The sequence below is a fragment of the Mercenaria mercenaria genome, chromosome 3 (assembly GCF_021730395.1).
Source record: "Mercenaria mercenaria strain notata chromosome 3, MADL_Memer_1, whole genome shotgun sequence".
Classification (NCBI taxonomy): Eukaryota; Metazoa; Mollusca; class Bivalvia; order Venerida; family Veneridae; genus Mercenaria; species Mercenaria mercenaria.
The window spans coordinates 89295260-89317291 of record NC_069363.1 but is presented as its reverse complement, the minus strand read 5'-3'; the positions used below and the strand labels follow the sequence as shown (position 1 = coordinate 89317291).

At 34.8% G+C, this 22032-nt stretch overlaps 1 protein-coding gene across 4 annotated transcripts in view; it reads right to left on the bottom strand.

Moving 5' to 3' along the window:
• Positions 1-22032, bottom strand: part of LOC123524117 (heparan sulfate glucosamine 3-O-sulfotransferase 5-like) — a 257617-nt gene that overhangs the window by 80624 nt on the left and 154961 nt on the right. For 2 of the 4 annotated variants that reach the window (XM_045302060.2, XM_053539223.1), the window contains one exon: positions 13297-13362. The exons of the other annotated variants lie outside the window; for them this stretch is intronic. The gene's annotated coding sequence lies outside the window, so the exon portion shown is untranslated. The remainder of the gene's footprint in view (positions 1-13296; positions 13363-22032) is intronic. 4 annotated transcript variants of the gene reach the window in all.

The window sequence follows — 22032 nt, the reverse complement described above, 5'->3', positions numbered from 1 at the left end:
ACAACCAAGTTTTTGAACAATTCCCGGGCTTAATCAATTTTATCTATTTCTTTATCTACTTCTTATCATCTAATTCCCTTTTGCATGTGGGAACAACAATACCAGATCAGCCACACTTATCTTTAAAATTAAAGGTAGTCCTGTAAAAGTCCCACATTTTATTACCTCACAATATTAATGTCACTTTTAGTCCAAACTCAGATTTATTTTATCTCATTTTTCTCTTTCATCCTTACCAGCAATGATGATTATAAAGCACCTCATTTGCTGGTAAGATGACACCGTGGAGTCAGATCATATGACCCCAAGAGCCCTTCTCTCATTGGCTACTATGAAACTGAGCTGTTTTTCAAGGAATGCAAAGAAATCGACCAAATATTTCGAAATTGATGGTTACAACATCTTGGACTGCAAGATAGATGGCTTAAGTTTTCATGACATATAGCTGTGACAACTCAATGAAAACATTTTCTTTTATAATAAAGGCTTCAAGCTAGATATAAGGCTGGTTTTCTGTGTCAATCATTTCTGTCTATAACAGACCATCAAGAAAAAAGTTATAAGGTGGCAGAGGTGTGGGCTGTGGACAGAAATATACCAGACAGTTAAATGGCTAACTACCAGCTGCCATACTAAAACAGACAGGAACTACCAGTATATGCCTCCAATGACAGCTGTAACCTGCACAGTAAGTACTTTTCAGTCTCCAGTGTTCTGTGGCCTTAACCTTTGACCAAATAGCTTTAACCTTTAGTCTGCTGGCGGCAAGTGATTCTGTCTTTGTGACCAGCACAGACCAAGATCAGCCTGCACATCCGCACATAAAGTAGAAAATTATATGATTAATTAAGTAGTTAGAAAACCTTTATTTTCAATGTTGCACATGAACTTATACTGCTAGAGTCACAAAGGGAGGTAATAAAGGAGAAATGATTTAACAAATTATCTATTACATTAATCAAATATTCAAACCTTATGATGACAATATAAACTTGAGTGATAAATGTAAGTGCAAAGAAAAACAAGATCTGTCCGTAAGACAGCCAAGCTCAACTATTCGAAATATTGTCACAGAAGCAGGAAATTATTACCCAAAATGTTAAATATCAAAAGAGTTTTAAGTTCCAAAGGGGACATAATTTGACCAAAATACATATCAGAGTTATGGGACTTGATGCTATCAACTAGTTTTATAACCCCGAAGAAACATGTTAGGTTTCAATTCAATATCTGCATTAGTTTTGGGGATAGTAACTTGCATGTAAAACTTTAACCAGAATTTTCTAAAGTCCAAAAGAGGGCATAATTTGCTCAAAATACATGTTAAGAGTTATGGGACTTGACCCAGTGAGGTTGGTAATTGACCTAGAAAAAGAACAAATATGTTTCAAAGCTATATGCCTTGGTAATAGCTGTATGTACTTGCACACTAAACTTTAACCAGGATTTTCTAAGTCCAAAAGGGGGCATAATTTGCCCAAAATACATGTCAGAGTTATGGGACTTGGTGCTATCAACTAGTTTTATAACCCCAAAGACACATGTGAAGTTTCAATTTAATATCTGTAGTAGTTTTGGAGATAGTTACTTGCATGTTAAACTTTAACCAGGATTTTCTAAGTCCAAAAGGGGGCATAATTTGCCAAAATACATGTCAGAGTTATGGGACTTGACCCAGTGAGGTAGGTAATTGATCTAGAAAAAGAACAAGAGCTGTCGGATGACAGCGCGCTCGACTATTCGAAGAATTGATTGAAGAAAGGGGTCAAAATATTTCCATAGATTTTCAGACAAAAGAAAAAAATGGATTAAACAAAAGATTTTCCTGTATTTGTGGATTTCGATTAGTCTTGCACTAAGTGGCAATGTGTGACCATGATGGCAAATATGTTATTAAGTTGTATGTTAGGCAAATACAGACTTGTATGAAAAGTTTAACTAATTTCCAAGTCCAAAAAGGGTCATAATTCAGTCAAAATAGTTGACAGAGTTATGTACACTTGCCTACAGATGGAAATCATAATGATAAACAAGTGTTTAAAGTTTAAAAGCTATATGTCAAATAGTCTTGACAAAACATGGACATATATGAAAACAGAACCAATTTCCAAGTTCAAAAAGGGCCATAATTCAGCCAAAAAAGATGACAGAGTTATGTACTCTTGTCTATTGATAGAGACTATAATACTGAACAAGATATAAAAGTTTCAAAGCCATATGTCAAACACTTTACACAAAATATAAACTGGTACGAAAAACTTAACCAAGACTTCTAAGTCAGAAAGGGCCATAATTCAGCCAAAATGCTTGATGGAGTTATGTACTCTTGCCTACAACTGGATATGGTGATGGTAAACAAGTGTTGAAAGTTTCAAAGCTTTATCTCAAAAGACTTTGTCAAAATGTAGACTGGTACGAAAAACTTAACCAAGATTTCTAAGTAAAAAAGGGGCAATAATTCAACCAAAATGCTTGATGGAGTTATGTACTCTTGCCTACAACTGGACATGATGATGGTAAACAAGTGTTGAAAGTTTCAAAGCTTTATCTCAAAAGACTTTGCCAAAATATGAACTGGTACGAAAAACTTAACCATGATTTCTAAGTCAAAAGGGGCCATAATTCAGTCAAAATGCTTGACAGAGTTATATACTCTTGCCTATAACTGGACATGGTGATGGTAAACAAGTGTTGAAAGTTTCAAAGCTTTATCTCAAAAGACTTTGTCAAAATGTGGACTGGTACGAAAAACTTAACCAGGGTGTGACGCCGACGCCGACGCCGTGGTGAGTAGGATAGCTCTACTTATTCTTCGAATAGTCGAGCTAAAAAATAAGTTTCAAATCTATATGCCTTTTAGGAATAGCCGTATATGTACTTGCACGCAAAACTTTAACCAGGATTTTCTAAGTCCAAAAGGGGGCATAATTTGCCCAAAATACATGTCAGAGTTATGGGACTTGGTGCTATCAACTAGTTTTATAACCCCAAAGACACATGTGAAGTTTCAATTTAATATCTGTAGTAGTTTTGGAGATAGTTACTTGCATGTTAAACTTTAACCAGGATTTTCTAAGTCCAAAAGGGGGCATAATTTGCCAAAATACATGTCAGAGTTATGGGACTTGACCCAGTGAGGTAGGTAATTGATCTAGAAAAAGAACAAGAGCTGTCGGATGACAGCGGGCTCGACTATTCGAAGAATTGATTGAAGAAAGGGGTCAAAATATTTCCATAGATTTTCAGACAAAAGAAAAAAATGGATTAAACAAAAGATTTTCCTGTATTTGTGGATTTCGATTAGTCTTGCACTAAGTGGCAATGTGTGACCATGATGGCAAATATGTTATTAAGTTATATGTTAGGCAAATACAGACTTGTATGAAAGTTAACTAATTTCCAAGTCCAAAAAGGGTCATAATTCAGTCAAAATAGTTGACAGAGTTATGTACACTTGCCTACAGATGGAAATCATAATGATAAACAAGTGTTTAAAGTTTAAAAGCTATATGTCAAATAGTCTTGACAAAACATGGACATATATGAAAACAGAACCAATTTCCAAGTTCAAAAAGGGCCATAATTCAGCCAAAAAAGATGACAGAGTTATGTACTCTTGCCTATTGATAGAGACTATAATACTGAACAAGATATAAAAGTTTCAAAGCCATATGTCAAACACTTTACACAAAATATAAACTGGTACGAAAAACTTAACCAAGACTTCTAAGTCAGAAGGGGCCATAATTCAGCCAAAATGCTTGATGGAGTTATGTACTCTTGCCTACAACTGGATATGGTGATGGTAAACAAGTGTTGAAAGTTTCAAAGCTTTATCTCAAAAGACTTTGTCAAAATGTAGACTGGTACGAAAAACTTAACCAAGATTTCTAAGTAAAAAAGGGGCAATAATTCAACCAAAATGCTTGATGGAGTTATGTACTCTTGCCTACAACTGGACATGATGATGGTAAACAAGTGTTGAAAGTTTCAAAGCTTTATCTCAAAAGACTTTGCCAAAATATGAACTGGTACGAAAAACGTAACCATGATTTCTAAGTCAAAAGGGGCCATAATTCAGTCAAAATGCTTGACAGAGTTATATACTCTTGCCTATAACTGGACATGGTGATGGTAAACAAGTGTTGAAAGTTTCAAAGCTTTATCTCAAAAGACTTTGTCAAAATGTGGACTGGTACGAAAAACTTAACCAGGGTGTGACGCCGACGCCGACGCCGTGGTGAGTAGGATAGCTCTACTTATTCTTCGAATAGTCGAGCTAAAAAATAAGTTTCAAATCTATATGCCTTTTAGGAATAGCCGTATATGTACTTGCACGCAAAACTTTAACCAGAATTTTCTAAGTCCAAAAGGGGGCATAATTTGCCCAAAATACATGTCAGAGTTATGGGACTTGACCCAGTGAGGTAGGTGATTGATCTAGAAAAAGAAAAAATAAGTTTCAAATCTATATGCCTTTTAGTAATAGCTGCATGTACTTGCATGCAAAACTTTAACCAGAATTTTCTAAGTCCAAAAGGGGGTATAATTTGGCCAAAATGAAGGTCAGAGTTATGGGACTTGGTGCTATCAACTAGTTTTATAACCCCGAAGACACATGTGAAGTTTCAATTCAATATCTGCATTAGTTTTGCAGATAGTAACTTGCATGTAAAACTTTAACCAGAATTTTCTAAGTCCAAAAGGGGGCATAATTTGCTCAAAATACATGTTAGAGTTATGGAACTTGACCCAGTGAGGTTGGTAATTGACCTAGAAAAAGAATAAATAAGTTTCAAAGCTATATGCCTTTAAATGATAGCTGTATGTACTTGCATGCAAAAACTTAACCAAGGTGCGACGCCGACGTCGACGCCGACGCCAGGGTGAGTAGAATAGCTAGACTATTCTTTGAATAGTCGAGCTAATAACTCCCTAGACAAAACCTCTAGACATGCTCTTAAATGGGAATAATTCTATACATGACAGTGCCATACTATAAGTCTAATTTTAGTAAAAAAAAAACTTGCAACAACTTGAACATCTTGAATTAACAACTTGAATATCTTGAATTACTTCCCTTTTCATAACAACCACCTTCCATGGTTAATTGACTCTAAACACTATTTATCTGATACAAGAATTTTATCTTTTTAAAAAGTCCTATACCCAGCTAAAAAATCCACTCACTGTAAAACCCTATAATCAGTGAAAAAATGAATAGCTGAACCTTTAATTATCTCAAAGGAGAAAAAAGATTTGTGGAGAAGCAAGGTTTAATGAATCGTCTGGACTTTTTTCACACAGTGAGGCTTCCTGGGCTGAAGTGATGCTTAAAGTAATATAATAGGAGCCAGAAAACATAAAAAACACTTGTCTTTGATGTTTCAATCAACATTTTGTAAAAATACTCTGTGTAATACCAAGTATACTAAAAGTAATAACCTTTTGCATTTTTTCTATCTGAATACCAGCATGTTGTCTTAAAAAACAATGTAATAAAATTCTTGAACTGCTATGAAATGGAAGTGTTGTACCTGGAACACATAAAAGAAATGAAAATAATTTTACAGACTACTGTGAAATTCTCATTAAAAGAAGATTTTGCAGCTAAAATTATCTCCCTTTTTTATATAGCTAATCATGCTTTAAGAAATTCGGTCAATGATACATTTTCCTGGTGTAGTAAAAACAAGTCTGTAAATTTCGATTTGTAGTGAATTTGCCTGTAAACAGGTTCCAGAAAACATCATTCTACAAGCAAACTATGTTTTTTTCTACAAGCAAACTATGTTTTTATATGAAATAAGGTGGTCTTTTCATGTCAATAGTTACATTTTTCGAGTTGTACACACTGAATACAATTAACTTAAGTATCACTGCATGATAATTCTTCAACCAGACTTTTTTCTTTTCAATTTGCCAGTCTGCTTGATATTTTGCAGAATGTAGGTTACCACCAAATGAAAATGCAACAGGCAAAGTCCATTGCCAAACAGGATAAAGGTATCATTCTCTGCCCATAAAAACCACTTATTTTTCCCAAATGGATGTCAATTTGGTCCCAATGCATCATTCCTTACTCAATTGTTTTAGCTGAAACAGCTTAATTACATATTTCAAGTTAAAGAACCTTATTTCTAACAGAAGTTATTGAGTAAAATCAGTTGAATGATCTTGACCTTAATGCAAGCAACCTAACATACAACTTAAACCATGGCCTCCAAGCAAGCTTTCAAAATTCTAAGTTACCCTCTTCATAAATGAACTTATTGAGTATTAACAATTTTTTGTTTTTAGTAACATGACGTTAATTCACTTAACCATAATCATAAGAATGCAGACGAAAGCTACATTTATACTGAGCTTGATTGCAATATCACTTGGCATAACTGACCTAAGCCATTTCTAAACTCCTACATAACAACATATTTGCAGACAAATTTCCTCCCTTTAAACTTCTGCTTTGCAACATACTTTGCAGCCAAATTATCTCCCTTTCAAGTCCTGTATTACAAAATATGTGCATTTAAATTATCTCCCTTTTAAATCAATGACATGCATCAAATTATAATATATTCATTCGTAACTCTATCAAATCTTGCATCACAAACTATTTTTAATCCAACTACAAATTACCTCCTCCTGTCTGCATAAACAATTTATTTTGCAGAATGATCAATCACAGTTTTGCAGCAGTGTATCTGAATACCGTATTTTAGTGTGTATAGGTCGCACTTTTTCTACCCATTTTGCTGCCTGAAAAAGTTCCTGCGACCTATACGACAGAACATTGCCAGCAGTTTTTTTTTTCGGGCCAATTTTCTGACTGTAGCTCTCGCAAAATTACGTGCATCTGTTACGAACGAACAAAATGGATAAAAAATATCAATATCGGCGGCTTTTCAACCAATAGCGGTTACTTTCAATAAAATATATCGTAAATAACCCATACAGACTATTAAAATTACGAATGACTTTAATTCAAAGATGTTTTTGCAGTCTGAATTACGTTTGTTTCTACTTTCGTTTTACTGGACGCCATTGACATGTACTCCGGGTTGGATAAAATCCGGATAGATCCGTCCTCCATTCCAAACATTGTTTATACTAATTCTTAGTGTATTAAAAAGCTTGAATGATTATTTTTTACTTTTGATTTTTAAATAAAAGAAAAAAATCCAAAAACAGATATTTTGTTAATCTTTTTACTCAGAATCAAAAGAACGCGGTTAATTACATGACACGGAAAGGTGTTATAATTGCTGTGCAAACAATTCACACTTAAACTTGCATGATAACAGACGTCTGCTGCCAATTAGTGTCAAAAAGCCGCTTTTCTTTGATGTAGTCTGTTACCGATACTACTGTTGGTACGAAACGGCTGGGAACGAAAATAACACAGTCCGATTTCCACCAATCAGGTTCTGATAATAATTCAGTCCGCGGCATCAATATGGCCGCCGCCATAACTTTTTTGCCGGTAAATATTAAATATTGCTGGGGAAAAAATCCGAAATTTAACTGCGACTAATACGCTAGAAGTTAAATTTTCCGACCATTTCCAGAGCAAAAATTAGATGCGGACTGTACATTACCGCGACCTATACACACCAAAATACGGTATGCTACAAACTGCAGGATCAAACATGTCCCATGGTGATACACAGTTACAGTGATAAGGCTTCAAGGATCAGCTGATAGATCAAAGGGTAATTATAATGATTGAGTAATCATTTGTATTGGAACAGCTGCCAACAGTTATGGCCCCTGGACTCACAGTATAGTCTGCACTGGTAAAGCTGATTAGCAAAGTCTTAAGGATAATCCAGATATCAACTGTTCAGTATCCTAATAAATATTTAATCTCCTTAGCAAACAGATGTGGTACCTCCACGGCCAAGTGGATCAGGTTACTGGGACTTCAAATCACTTGCTCTCACCACTGCAGGTTTGAAACCCTGCAAGGAACATGTGAATAAAACATCCAATTGGCTTCCATAAGGCCAGTGGTACTACCAAGGATCTAATAATGCAGGCAATTGGTCTCTCCTACCCTCCCCTCACCCTACACCCACATCCCATCAACACCTAATTTCCCTCATAAATTCTTCTTGATAAAATTAATCTCATGTGTCCACTAGATAGAAAATGTGACATTCATCTATCTGATTACTTTAGATAGAGAAGAACTTCATTAATGCAAATTTCTCAATATTCCAAGTACTTCAGTCTCCTTGCATACAGACATTATCTGGGGGAAAAAAACTTCACCATTTCCCCCATCTTTTTTTCTTACTAATGGGTTTTGAATTTACTGCTTATCTGCATGTAATAATGCAATTTATATGTTGGTCTTAGATTAATTGCAAATTGTAGCATATTATTAGCTATTAATTGCAAATTGTTGCATATTATTAGCTATTAATTGCAAATTGTTGCATATTATTAGCTATTCAAACTGGCATGAATTTTTACAGTATAATTAAGTGTATATGGGCAGAACAGTAAATGCCACCAGCTGAGATTAGCTCAAAGTTATTAAAACTTTTATGGCAATTATTAAAACATAAACAAAATATATTTATTAATATTTAAATGTACAAGTTGCTTTTAACTAGTGTAATGAGGGTGGAATTTGTTTATGTTTTGCAGTGGTATGCAAGTTGTTTATTTATTTATTTTGTTGGGTTTAACGTCACACTGACACAATTCTAGGTCATATGGCGACTTTCCAGCTTTGATGGTGGAGGAAGACCCCAGGTGCCCCTCTGTGCATTATTTCATCACGAGTGGGCACCTGGGTAGAACTACCAACCTTCTGTAAGCCAGCTGGATGGCTTAAATTTCTCACATGAAGAATTCAAGGCCTCGAGTGCGGCTCAAACCCACATCGATGAAAGTTGTTAATTTTCACTGGACTTCCCCTGTGCTTTAAGATCTAGTGTTACTGTATGTTGATCTTTAGATAATATTATTTAATAAGATGTAATAAATCTTACAGATTCGCAACTCGCAGATTTTACAACAATTTTTTTTTGACGGATCAAAAAATGATCCAGAGTTCAGCTAATACCAATCCATAGTTCATCTTACCAAAATGTAAATTCTATTACCCAGTGCCAATTCCCAAACAGAGAACTACATAAATGGCAGCCGAACATCAGGAAAATGTCATCCTTGCTGATGCTCTACATAATTTTTTTCATTCCAAAAGTCAAACAAGAGCGTATACCATTTGGCAGGACGACAGCTGGTGGATCATGCGCAAGAATTTTGAAAACCTGCACCCCTAAACCAAAGTCTTGGATTCGTCCCTAAATCTTCTGGCAGCAAAAATAAACATCTATGCACTAAACAGAAGTTTCCTTCAAGTCCATCTGCTATTGTTTCACTGGAAAGACATTGCACTCAGAGAATGATGAAGTTTAATTGACTTTAATACCAGTAGTCCATTCAATTATCAAAGGTGTCTACATATACCTTTATTCATTTCAAAATAATGGCTCCTTAAGTGAATGAAATGTTCCATAATTGTGACAGTTCCAATGAGTTTCATAAAAATTGTATCGAGGGAAATTAGTTTCTGGCAATGCACTGTCATTATCGCAATCAAAAATTATTTTACAATATGGTCTGGCGCGAACAATTCCCTCAGACGATAAATAAAAAGAGAAAAATCATACAACGGTAGACTTGCATGCAGTACTCCGGGCTACAGACACTTTAAATCATTATGAAGCTGCAGCTAAATGTCTTCTAATCAAATTTAATCTATTTTGTCTTGAACTCTATTGAACAGTTAAAGACTGGTTCTGTATCCGAATCTTCTCATGGGACCCCAAAGTACTCTCAAACTTTCCTTTTAGCTCTTGGTCGTCTGGTTATGTTAAACTTACTAGATATTGTACCGTTACTAACTTTTGTTTGATATGTTATTTAACCCCACTTCAGGGAAAAGTGACCATGGTCAACCATGGTTTAGGTATGCGCCCAACTATGGTCAGACCTAACCTGACCAAATGTCAAGTCAACCATGGTCAAGTGAATGTTAAACTAATATAATGTTAAAACTTAAAGATTCCTCAATTCTACCAACTGAGCTACCAAGGCAGTTTCGATCTGTTCATTATTTGAAATATATTTATAGTTTTAAATATTTAAGTCAAATGACTTTCAAACCCTTATTTAATAAATGGAACAGTCTGGAAAATCTAAAAATAAAGGCGACAGGTCACTCCTAAATGCTAGTATTTGTGTTGTACTGTTTGGATCCTAGCTAGAAGTTGCTCTATAAATTTCCATTCCTGAATACACTTAGTAAATGACACTTTTTATTCAAAATGATATATCATCTGTATATTGCAGCTGTAATCTTTTTTTGTTTAACAAACAGCTCTTTCATTATAAAATTTGGTGCTGTTCACTTTCATGTAACAGAAAGTCCATCTAAGAATTTACAGTACTTTTATCTACATGTCAAGTATAAATTTGCAGATTTGCACCTAAATCACCACTTCTCTTAACATAATTAAGGAAATCTTTACATCAAAATAAGCAACATTTTCACTTCAATTGGTGTCACACAAAAACATTTTGTGTCATAATGCAGTAATTAGCTCAGTTTGACCCTGCGCTAGGACGGTTACACAAAAGGGTCATTTCAAAATGAATAATTAGAGATTACCCATGATGGCTATTCAATGGCTTAATGAACCATTATACCATTAAAGGTCATAATTACACGCTTTTAGTAAACGGAAGGAAAAAAGAACCATTCATTAGATTTTATGTTCAATATCATTCAATTATTTAAAAAAAAATGGACCATTACCCCGTTAAATGGCTTTTTCAAGCTGGCAGCGAGTATTTAATGGAAGTGTCTCGGCAAAATGGTACTGGGGTATTTATGTATTTAATTATAATGGCTGTGCTCACTCATTAATCACTGAATGGCTTAAAACGCCCTACCCTACTCAAATACTAGTCTGGCTACCAACTAGATAATCTTTTTAATTTTTTTTAATCATTTCTCTTATATATTCTGACCAATCTTTCTTGGTTTTGATTATCTAGTTTTGAGAAGAAAAGGGACATAATTATACAAAATTTAAATAGCCTCAGGAGTTATCTCCTCTGAACAAAATAGCTTTATCACACCCAAACAGGTGCCAAGTAGTTGAAGTACCTCCATTTGAACAAATATGGGAAAAGACAGCCATTATAAAGCTACGACTAAGTTTGATGAATATCCATCAAGCAATCAGAGAAGAAACATTTGAGGTTGTTTTTTTTTTTCATTTTTAGCTCTAGTGACCCTTAAGCGGGGCCAAATGCCCCCATGAACATAACGGGAGGATCTTATAATGATGCTACAAAACAAGTTTGATGAGTGTGTGTGTGTGTGTGATAAGGTTTTGCATGTTTTTCAACACTTTCTTAGTCATACAAATTTTTAACAAATTTTTAACGAGGGTGTCCATTTTTAGCATTGAGCACAATGCCCAACTTTATAGTGCTGCTTTACAGAAATATCATACCACAGACTTGTGACATGATATCCCACCAAGCTACATCAAACAGATACCAAATATCCATTAAGTGTTTCATGAGAAGACGTCCATTAAAAGGCAGTTCTATTTTTAGCTCTTTATAATGGCCCTTAGAAGGGACAAAGTGCCCCCATTTGAGAGGACCTTATACTGATGTTGCAAACCAAGTTTAATGAAGATCCATCAAGCAGAGAAAGTCATTTAAAGGTATTCCTATTTTTACCTTTAGCCGCCCCTAAAAGTGTCCTAGTGCCCCATTTGAACAAGTCTGTAAAATGACCAAATAATGATACGACTGACAATATTTAATTACCATCCATTAAATGGTTCACGAGAAGAAGCCATTTAAAGGTATTTTTCAAAAGTCAATGAAACGTAAGCAAAGACACATTAGTGTTCTAAAATACTTTCTAAATACTTTCTATAAATAATTGAAACTTGAAAAAACTGTACTTAAAGATGAATCTGGATTGATAAAATTTGATGTAAGGAGACATTTAGAATGAAAAGGGCTTTATTTTCTATTTTCATAATGGAGATTGCATTAATTTTGTTTTACTTAATGAACTCCTATCATCACTAGCATTCCTTGAACACTTTCCAGTGTATAACATCTATATATGAACTACTTAATGACATTTGAGCCGTGCCATGAGAAAACCAACATAGTGGGTGTGCGACCAGCATGGATCCAGACCAGCCTGCGCATCCGCGCAGTCTGGTCAGGATCCATGCTGTTCGCTAACAGTTTCTCCAATTCCAATAGGCTTTAAAAGCGAACAGCATGGAGCCTGACCAGACTGCGCGGATGCGCAGGCTGGTCTGGATCCATGCTAGTCGCACACCCACTATGTTGGTTTTCCCATGGCACGGCTCATTTTAATACTGTCTAAAAAAACTCAGGAATCAATTTCGGAACTCAATCAATTTCACTTGATGACACACATCTCTCATCAGGAAAAGATAAAAATCTCCAGGAAACAGGAAGAGTCAAGAGGCATAGTGCATTAAAAATGCATTTTTAGGTGAAAAAGCCTCATAACAGTATCACAAATCACGATTTTGCACTGGAATATCGCTCCTTTAAATATCTCTCGAAGCCATTTGTTTGCAAATTTTCGCCAATCTGTCTCAATTTTTCAAATTATCTGAACACTATCTGACAATCGGAGGAAAACTTTCATTTGGGAATAATCACTTTTTTATGTCAACAAGAGAGAAAATGAACAAAAAATTTTAAATGAGAACCTTTAACATTGTAATGAATCAAACAAACAGAACAAAACTAATATCAATCTAGAACAATAAGTGAAAAATTCTTTGATAATTTTGCAAATCTATTTAATGTGTACTTTCTTCATTTATAAACTTTTGATCCTCCACAACCCCTTAATATATTAGAAACATGCATGAATTCAAAACCACCATCTCTTCAATATGCACCAAACATCAGCACAAGAATGCTCATGATGGCTAAAACATTGAAAGTTCAAGATGGCATCCAAGATGGCTGCTTAACAAATCAAATGAATTTACAATATTCAAAACCTCCACTGAAATTTTAAATATTATAATCTACAAAGATTTTGAAATGAAAGTAAAGCAACCGCAAGGACAGCGGGTTTAAAGTATGTGCTGGTCAGATGGTACATTTTTCAGTGTACGTTTCTCTCACACTATGTAACTTAGGTGATATAAGTGTGAAATATTCGTTGAAGTAACATTCATTCATAAAATATCTTACCTTTTTGAAGTGTCTTCTAAAGCCAGTCATTTTTCTGACTCTGGCATAATAGTCTTGTATGCAGACCTGAAAAAAAAATCAGGCTGTTAGAAAAACAAATGAAGACCTTGAAATAGATTGAAGTAGTAAGAAATAGGGGCAAAAAGAATGTTAAAGCATGCACAATGAATCTGGGTATGGAGCAACTTTCAGTAGTGAAATAGTAGTCACTGAGTGAATCTCCTTGTGTTAACATTATGCTGTAAACATTAAGTGATTTAGCACTTTTTTAGGAAATGGGTGGAAAAGAAAAATAGTTCTTGGTAATCAAGATAATGTTAAGCTATGAGCTAGAGCAAAGTGTACAATTCTTTTGATAGAGTTGATAAACAGCACATTATAATGAAATACAACTTTTGGAATTCTTGACTGAACAAAAAGCTATTAGTCAAAGGAAGTGCTTGGTATCAATACAGATTGGGAAAGAGATAGAGGAAGTGCTTGGTGTCAAGGCAGATTGGGAAAGAGATAGAGGAAGTGCTTGGTGTCAATACAGATTGGGAAAGAGATAGAGGAAGTGCTTGGTGTCAAGGCAGATTAAGTAATGAGTCAGATGGAGTGCTCAATCATGAAAAAGACTGAAAAGACTGAAACTCTTAGTGACAGGACACAACAGTCTGATTCAGCAAAAAGCTCTTGATTGAGGCTCTTAAGCTCCCCAGTGGTGTTTTTGCCACTGACCGTTCCAAGGCGGTGCCCCACTGTGTTCATTTGTTTGTTCGTATTGTCCTCTTGTGTAGGCTTTGTGTGTGTGCGCGTGTATGTGTGTGTGTTCCTTTGTTTGTTCGTTTTGTCATCATGTGTTGGCTTTGTGTGTGTGCACGTGTATGTGTGTGTGTTTGTGGTGTGCACGTCTGCGTGCTGTAGGTTTCGTTTTGGGGAGGCTGCAATTTTGGTACGTGGCATTCCCTGTTTGATATTTGTCTTTGTTTTTTTTTTCTTAGAGGTGGCGCAGAGTACACTACTAAGACTGAATAAGAAGCTGTTGGTAAAGGAGTGAACAAAAGTTCTTGGTCACAGTGAACAAGTTCAAGTTATTTATGATGAAGTATGAAGCTTTTGGTACAGGGAGAAATAACAACCCACAGTGACAGAGCAAATTAAGATCTTTGTGATAAATTGTGAAGCTTTTGCTTATGGAGGGAGTAGAAGTTTTTGCATGGTGACAGAGCAAATGTAAGATTTTGATGATGGAGCTTAAACTTTTGGTGATAGATGAAGGAATTTTTAATGACCGAGCCAACCGAAGCTATACTGACAACTCTTTGTGCTGGAATATTCAGTACAACATTTTTCGAGACTAAGCATTTCTTCAGTGGAGGAGAAAATTGAAACTCTTTGTACTGGAGCATCACAATTCAGTCTAAGGAATCTTGGTCAGATACAGAAAATATCTGTGGTTTACTGCCCAGCATGTTGTCTCATTATCATTGACAAGCTAACTGACCACAGTGAATTATGACCCAACACTGGAGGCTGATATAATGTTGAACATCTTGGTAAATTGTAATCTAAAAATCTGTAACACATTAACTTTCTATGTTTTTTCTGGATCAAAACTTGAAACCCTTTGTCTGAAGAAAAATTAAAATGGTGATGTGTACGACTTCAGTCCAGTTGCATATTTTACAGTATCAGTGAGCTTCCAAGCATGTCTAAAAAGCATAAAAACACAGCATTCATGAGAGCACCAAACAAATGTCTCAGACGGAAGCAACCTCTGAATCAACCCCTAAGTCTATCAAATATTACGTAAATTGATTATGGAAGTGCATGTTACACTGACACCACAGTTAATGTGCAAATACAGTAAATGTATCATTTATTGGACATACTAGACAGAGGGAAGAGGAGCAGGGCATCAGACCAGGGCTTGGGGGAGTGTGTAGTTTGCCCCCACCTCCAACAAGTTTAGTGTTGATCAATATGATGTAAGCTTAGAATCTAAACTGCTTATACTAATTTCATCTGCGGATATATTTAATTTTATTGTAAGTTTGAACCCATACTTCCAGACTCATATTTGTTTCCTCCCTGATCCCAATGATAATAGGACCCCCGCCCTCCTTGTTGAAATGGCTTCTACGTGGGTATGTATGTAATTAACATATAACATATGTTTATACATGTACAAATTGTATACATGTAATTGTTAGGTTTTATTTATGTATTTAGCTTGATTGTGAAGAAAGCTTGTAACTAAATTATTGTTCAAGCAAGGTCAAAAGTTCAAAACTATGTACTTTAAATAATTTTAACTCTAAAAATTATGCTAGTGGCAATTGCAGTGGCAATTGCATTTGCCTCTGCGACCATTGCAGATCAAGATCATGATCTGCACTGTTTCAGTCAGTAAGTTTTCAATTAATACCCCTATAAATTATAAATGGTACTGTCAAAATTGAAAGATGAGCAAGTTTATATTGTAGAAACTTAACAATAGCAAGAGTTAAAGCTTCAAAAAGGTTCGAATAAAAAGTTTAAGAAATCATGATCATTAATATTCTACAGTTGAATATAGAAAAAAAAATGTATTTTGTGTTGGCTAAATTTAAAACATACTTTTAATTATCATTGTTACTTATTTTTACTTTTTTGTTCTAAAAACATGTAAAGCCGTTTTTTATTGTAAAAGCATAAAATGTTTGAGGTCAGGATGTTTAAATTAATGTCGACCAGGAGACTCAAGAACACCAAATTCATTCCTTTCCTGTCTGACGTTATACATGTGATAAGACATTATAAGACATGTACAACCTTCTTATTATGCCTATTCAAATGTCAGGCTGGTCTGGATCCATGCTGGTCGCAAAGCCACTATGTTTGTTTTCTCATGGCGCGGCTCATATTTTGTTTCCTGTTCATAAAATGTTACTAATAATTATTGTTATCAATATATATTTTGTTACAGAGACTCTACATATTATGATTAAAAACTATAACTATTTAGGGTCTTTGATTGTTATTTTACCTATATTTGACTTTGAAAAAAACAAAACAACTGAAATTAAAATATAACAGAATTTAGAATGATAATTTAAAATTATACTTTAATTTTGACACCCTATTTTTAAGCAGCAAAATCATTTATTAGCAATAACTGCGTATACAAAAACAGCCTTCAAATAAAGAAACCATGAGATAATTGTTGCTAAACTGATGTATAAATTATTCCCATAGGTCTTCTTTAATATTGTTTAGCTTCTGCTTTGTGCTTGTAATTCTTATCAGCCCCACTCTATCACTAGGATTGCTGACCACCAGCTGACTGTCACGGTGTATTAGATCAAAGAGTCTGTAGAGTAATTATAACTGTATTCCTGCTGAGGTGTTACTGCTCAGAGCTGAGCAGTTTCTTGTCAAGATTCCTTAGACTGAATTTAGGTTACTGAGTGCATCATTTTCCAGTAATGAAGCATTCCTTAAGTGGAGGAGAAAATTGAAAATCTTGTTGATAAAGGAGAAGCTCAGCTTGAATTTAACTGGTAAACTGTTCCACTCACTGCTTACTTAACTGCTTTATGTCACAGAAAACCATTTTTAAAAGAAGGTAATTTGTTCAATTTCGTTGTCAAGATTAAATCCAAGAAATTCTTAAACATTTCACATGTAATTTTGTCATTATCGGAAATAAAGATTAATCACCTTAGAACTAAAATGTGTTCTCTGAATACAAATATAAAATGTCAGGAAATCTCTAAAGTCAAGAAAGGTCATATCTGACTGGGTTTTGTTTTTGTTTTATTACAGAATTTGCAAAATATTGGAACATTTTTTCACTCAATGCTTTGGTTTATACCGAAGATATTTTGCTGCCTAATAATTTTACCATGAAATCATTTAACCTTTACCCTGCTAAATTTCTAAAATGGACTGTTCTGTCATTCAGTTTGGGCAGTACCAATAATCATTTGAAGAGGCCCCTGTTCACTGAAAATTTACTGACTGAACAGCAAACAGTGCAGACCAAGATCAGCTTGCATGTGCAGGCTGATCTTAGTCTGCACTGGCCGCTTGCCGCCAGCAGGCTAAAGGTTTATGTCATGTACATTGAATTTCACGGTTTTGGCAAAAATGGCTATTTTGCAGGGATATAAATTCTTCCATACACTGACCTCTTAACATAAAACAAGAGCACCGCCTTGCGGGTGCTGACGCTCATCTGATTTTTTTTGTGTAATAGAAATATTGTCCTACCCATGATTTTCTAAGTCTAAAAAGGGCCATCATTCTTCCAAAAAGCAGGATAGAGTTATGTTTCTTGATGTACAGTGTCCACTTATGATGGTGAAAAACTGTTTCAAGTTTTAAAGCAATAGCTTTGATAGTTTATGAGAAAAGTTGACTTAAACATAATACTCAACCAAGAAAATGATTTTCTAAGTCCAAAAGGGGCAATAATTATTGCAAAAAGCAGGATGGAGTTACGCTGCTTGCTGTACAGGGTCAGCTTATGATGGTGAACAAGTGTAGCAAGTTTCAAAGCAATAGCTTTGATAGTTTAAGAGAAAAAGTTGACCTAAACATAAAACTTAACCAAGAAATCTGATATTTTCTAAGTCCAAAAGGGGCCATAAATCTTGCAAAAAGCAGGATGGAGTTATGTTTCTTGCTGTACAGGGTCAACTTATGATGGTGAACAAGTGTTGCAAGTTTTAAAGCTATAGCTTTGATAGTTTAGGATAAAAGCTGACCTAAACATAAAACTTAACCAAGAAAACTGATTTTCTAAGTCCAAAAGGGGCAATAAATCTTGCAAAAAGCAAGATGGAGTTATGTTTCTTGATGTACAGGGTCTGCTTATGATGGTGAACAAGTATTCCAAGTTTCAAAGCAATAGCTTTGATAGTTTAGGAGAAAAGTTGACCTAAACATAAAACTTAACCAAGAAATCTGATATTTTCTAAGTACAAAAGGGGCCATAAATCTTGCAAAAAGCAAGATGGAGTTATGTTTCTTGCTATACAAGGTCAGCTTATGATGGTGAACAAGTATTCCAAGTTTCAAACCAATAGCTTTGATAGTTTAGGAGAAAAGCTGACATAAACATAAAACTTAACCAGGCAACGCCGACGCCGACGCCGACAACCGCTCAAGTGATGACAATAACTCATCATTTTTTTTCAAAAAATCAGATGAGCTAATGAATTGGAAGTTAACTGGGTTCTTTGGATTTTATTTTGTGGATTGATCCGATGAATGTTAACGATTTCACACAACATGATTGTCTTTTAGGTTTATAATTAACAATAATTATATGCAAAGGGCCTTCCATATTCTTATGCCTATTCCCATGACAGTCAAGTGTCACATGGTTCCTGACAATTGAATGCATAGTAGATCAATGGCTGATATTACAACAGATTGGCAATTTATATTTATGAAATGGTAACAGTCTGACTGGCTTAACATATCTTTTTTTTTTTGTCACAAGTAGTTAGCTGACTTTATTTGTATCTATTCTTGCAAATTTAAGAGCTTTTATCTGAAGCAAAAATGTAAGAAGACAATCTACAGAATGATGTTACTGAACGACTGGATATAACTACATTTTTATTAAGCAACCAGTTAATGGAGCAACACAACCTGACTAAACAAGAGGGCCAAGATGGCCCTAGGTCACTCACCTGAGAAACACACCATAACAGTGTAAACATGTTTGACCTGGTGATTTCATGGAATCAAATATTCTGATGAATTTTCATTAAAATTGGAGCAAAAATCATGAGTGTAAACAAGTATTTTCTATGATTTGACCTAGTGACATAGTTTTTGATCCCAGATGATCCATATTCGATCTTGACCTAGATTTTATCAAGGCTATCATTCTGACCAAATTTCATGAAGAACAATTGAAGAATACAGCCTCTATCGCATACACAAGGTTTTTCTTTGATTTGACGTAGTGACTTAGTTTTTGACCCCAGATGACACATATTCGAACTTGACCTAGATTTCATCAAGGCAACCATTCTGACTAAATTTTATGAAAATCCAGTGTAAAATGCAGCCCCTATTGCATACACAAGGTCTTTCCTTGACTTGACCTAGTTTTTAACCCAGATGACCCATTTTCGAACTTGACCTAGATTCCATCAAGTCTATCATTCTGACAAAATTTCATGAAGATCAGTTGAAAAATACTGCCTCTATCGCATACAAAAGGTTTTTCTTTGATTTAAACAGTGTAAACATGTTTGACCTGGTGATTTCATGGAAACAAATATTCTGACCAATTTTCATTAAAATTGGAGCAAAAATCATGAGTGTAAACAAGTATTTTAAACTAGTGACCTAGTTTTTGACCCCAGATGACCCGTATTCAATCTTGACCTAGATTTCATCAAGGATATCATTCTGACCAAACTTTATGAATATCCAGTGTAAAATGCAGCCCCTATTGCATACACAAGGTTTTTCTTTAATTTGAAACTAGATGACCCACATTTGAAACTGACCTAGATTTCATCCAGACAAACATTTTGATTAAATTTCAGGAAGATTCGGTGTAAAATGCAGTCCCTATTGCATACACAAGCTTTTTCTTTGATATGACTTAAGTGACCTAGTTTTTGACCCCAGATGACACATATTCAAACTTGACCTAGATTTCATCAAGGCAATCATCCTGACTGAAATTCATGAAGATCAATTGAAAAATACAGCTTCTATAGCATACAAAAGGTTTTTCTTTGATTTGACCTAGTGACCTAGTTTTTGACCCAAGATGACCCATTTTCAAACTTGGCCTAGATTTCATCAAGGTAATCATTCTGACCAAAATTCACGAAGATCAATTGAAAAATACAGCCTCTATCGCATACACAAGGTTTTTCTTTGATTTGACCTAGTGACCTAGTTTTTGACCCCAGATGACCCATTTTCGAACTTGGCCTAGATTTCATCAAGGTAATCATTCTGACAAAATTTCATAAGATCAGTTGAAAAATACAGCCTCTATCGCATACACAAGCTAAATGTTCACAGACGCCAGACGACAGAAAGACCACAGACATTGAGCAATCACAAAAACTCACCTGAGCATTGAGCTAAAAAAGGTGGGCTCTGGATAATGTTAACAAGGCTTTTAGAAACAGTGACCTAGTTTCTTATTTCAGATAATCAAGTTTTAAAACTGATTCCATAAAGACAATTATTATTTATTTGTTGAGTTTAAGAGTTATTCCAATTTTAGTCATATGCCGACTTTTCCAGCTTTTGATGGTGGAAGAAGTCCCCTGTCCTCTTCAGGCATTGTTTCAGGCCGGGGTGGGCACCTAAGTAGAATCACTTGCCTTCCATCAGCCAGCAGAACCAGGCTTCCTCACATGAGAATTCTACACTCCAAGTAAGGTTTGGAACTCACATCAATTAAGGGCAAGTATTTCCAAGTCAGCAACCATTAATCACTTGGCCACGAATTAATTAATTCATGCCTTAAGGCTCCTTTCTTAACAACAATAAACACTTAAACAAAGTTTCATGTTGATCAGGTAGATACTGTGGCCTCTAGGGTGTTAAGATGGTTTTTTCTTGATTAAACCAATAGACTTTGACCTTAGATGACCCAGATTAAGAAATGCCCTAGATCTCATGAAGACAAACTTTTTGATAAAGTTTCATGAAGATGAGGTATATATTATTGCCTTAAATTTACAGTGTAAGCAACAGTTTTATACTGTTTGACCTACTGGCCTAGTTTGTGACCTCAGATTACCTAGTTTAAATTGATATGAGCCTTTAGGCAGGCAAACATTCTGTCCAAGTTATACTAATAGTAGGCCAATATTTCTAAATTTTTGATGACAGATGCAAATCAATGCACTATCACAATAGCTCATCTTGAGCACTTTGTAATCTGGGGAGCTAAAAAAATTAAAGAGACAGTTAAAAGGATGCTGCAGTCCTTGTTTGATAAAAATCTGTCAGGCTGTTAACAAAGTAACAAGAGATTGATCAGAACTGAACGAAGCTATTGATATAATGACATATCAATGGATCAATCTATATTTTCTTTTCTTTAAAAAACACCAACACTGAGGTTAAACAATTCCTTCATCAAAAAAACAACAATGCAAGTAAGATGTGCATCAAATCTGCTGAAAAACAATGATGAAGAACTATTTCACCATAAACTTTTGGCTACATACATATAGATCACTTATAAATAACTGTCTGATTGCTCTTGAGATTGCAGTTCGTATCAACTTCACATTCATCACGGCAGATTTTTTTTTATAAAAGCTTATATTAGGTAATGTCTGAAACCTCCGGATCTCTTCAGATGAATTTTCTCGGCAGCCGTCAATCTGATGAGCACTTATATTTATCAACCAATGATTAACTGACTACCTACATACATAAAAGCCATCAAATCACACTCCAGTATTATCGAAATTACCAAAAATTACCATTTCCAAATGTCTTTCCATTACCAAAATTACTAACCTATAGCGTATAAAGAGTCATCAGTAGTCGAAACACATAAACTATTTTTCTAATGTATCTATTTCGTGGCAGTATCTTTTTGGAAATGATGCATTTCTTTGCATTGTAATGTCATGCTCAGACACAATAATTAAGATTGAGAAATATTCGGCATATTCAAAATAAATAAATCTTTCTGTAATGAACTTAAAAAGAGAATGGAATCATATAATTATGATTCATTTCAATATAATGAACAAGAGGCTTGGA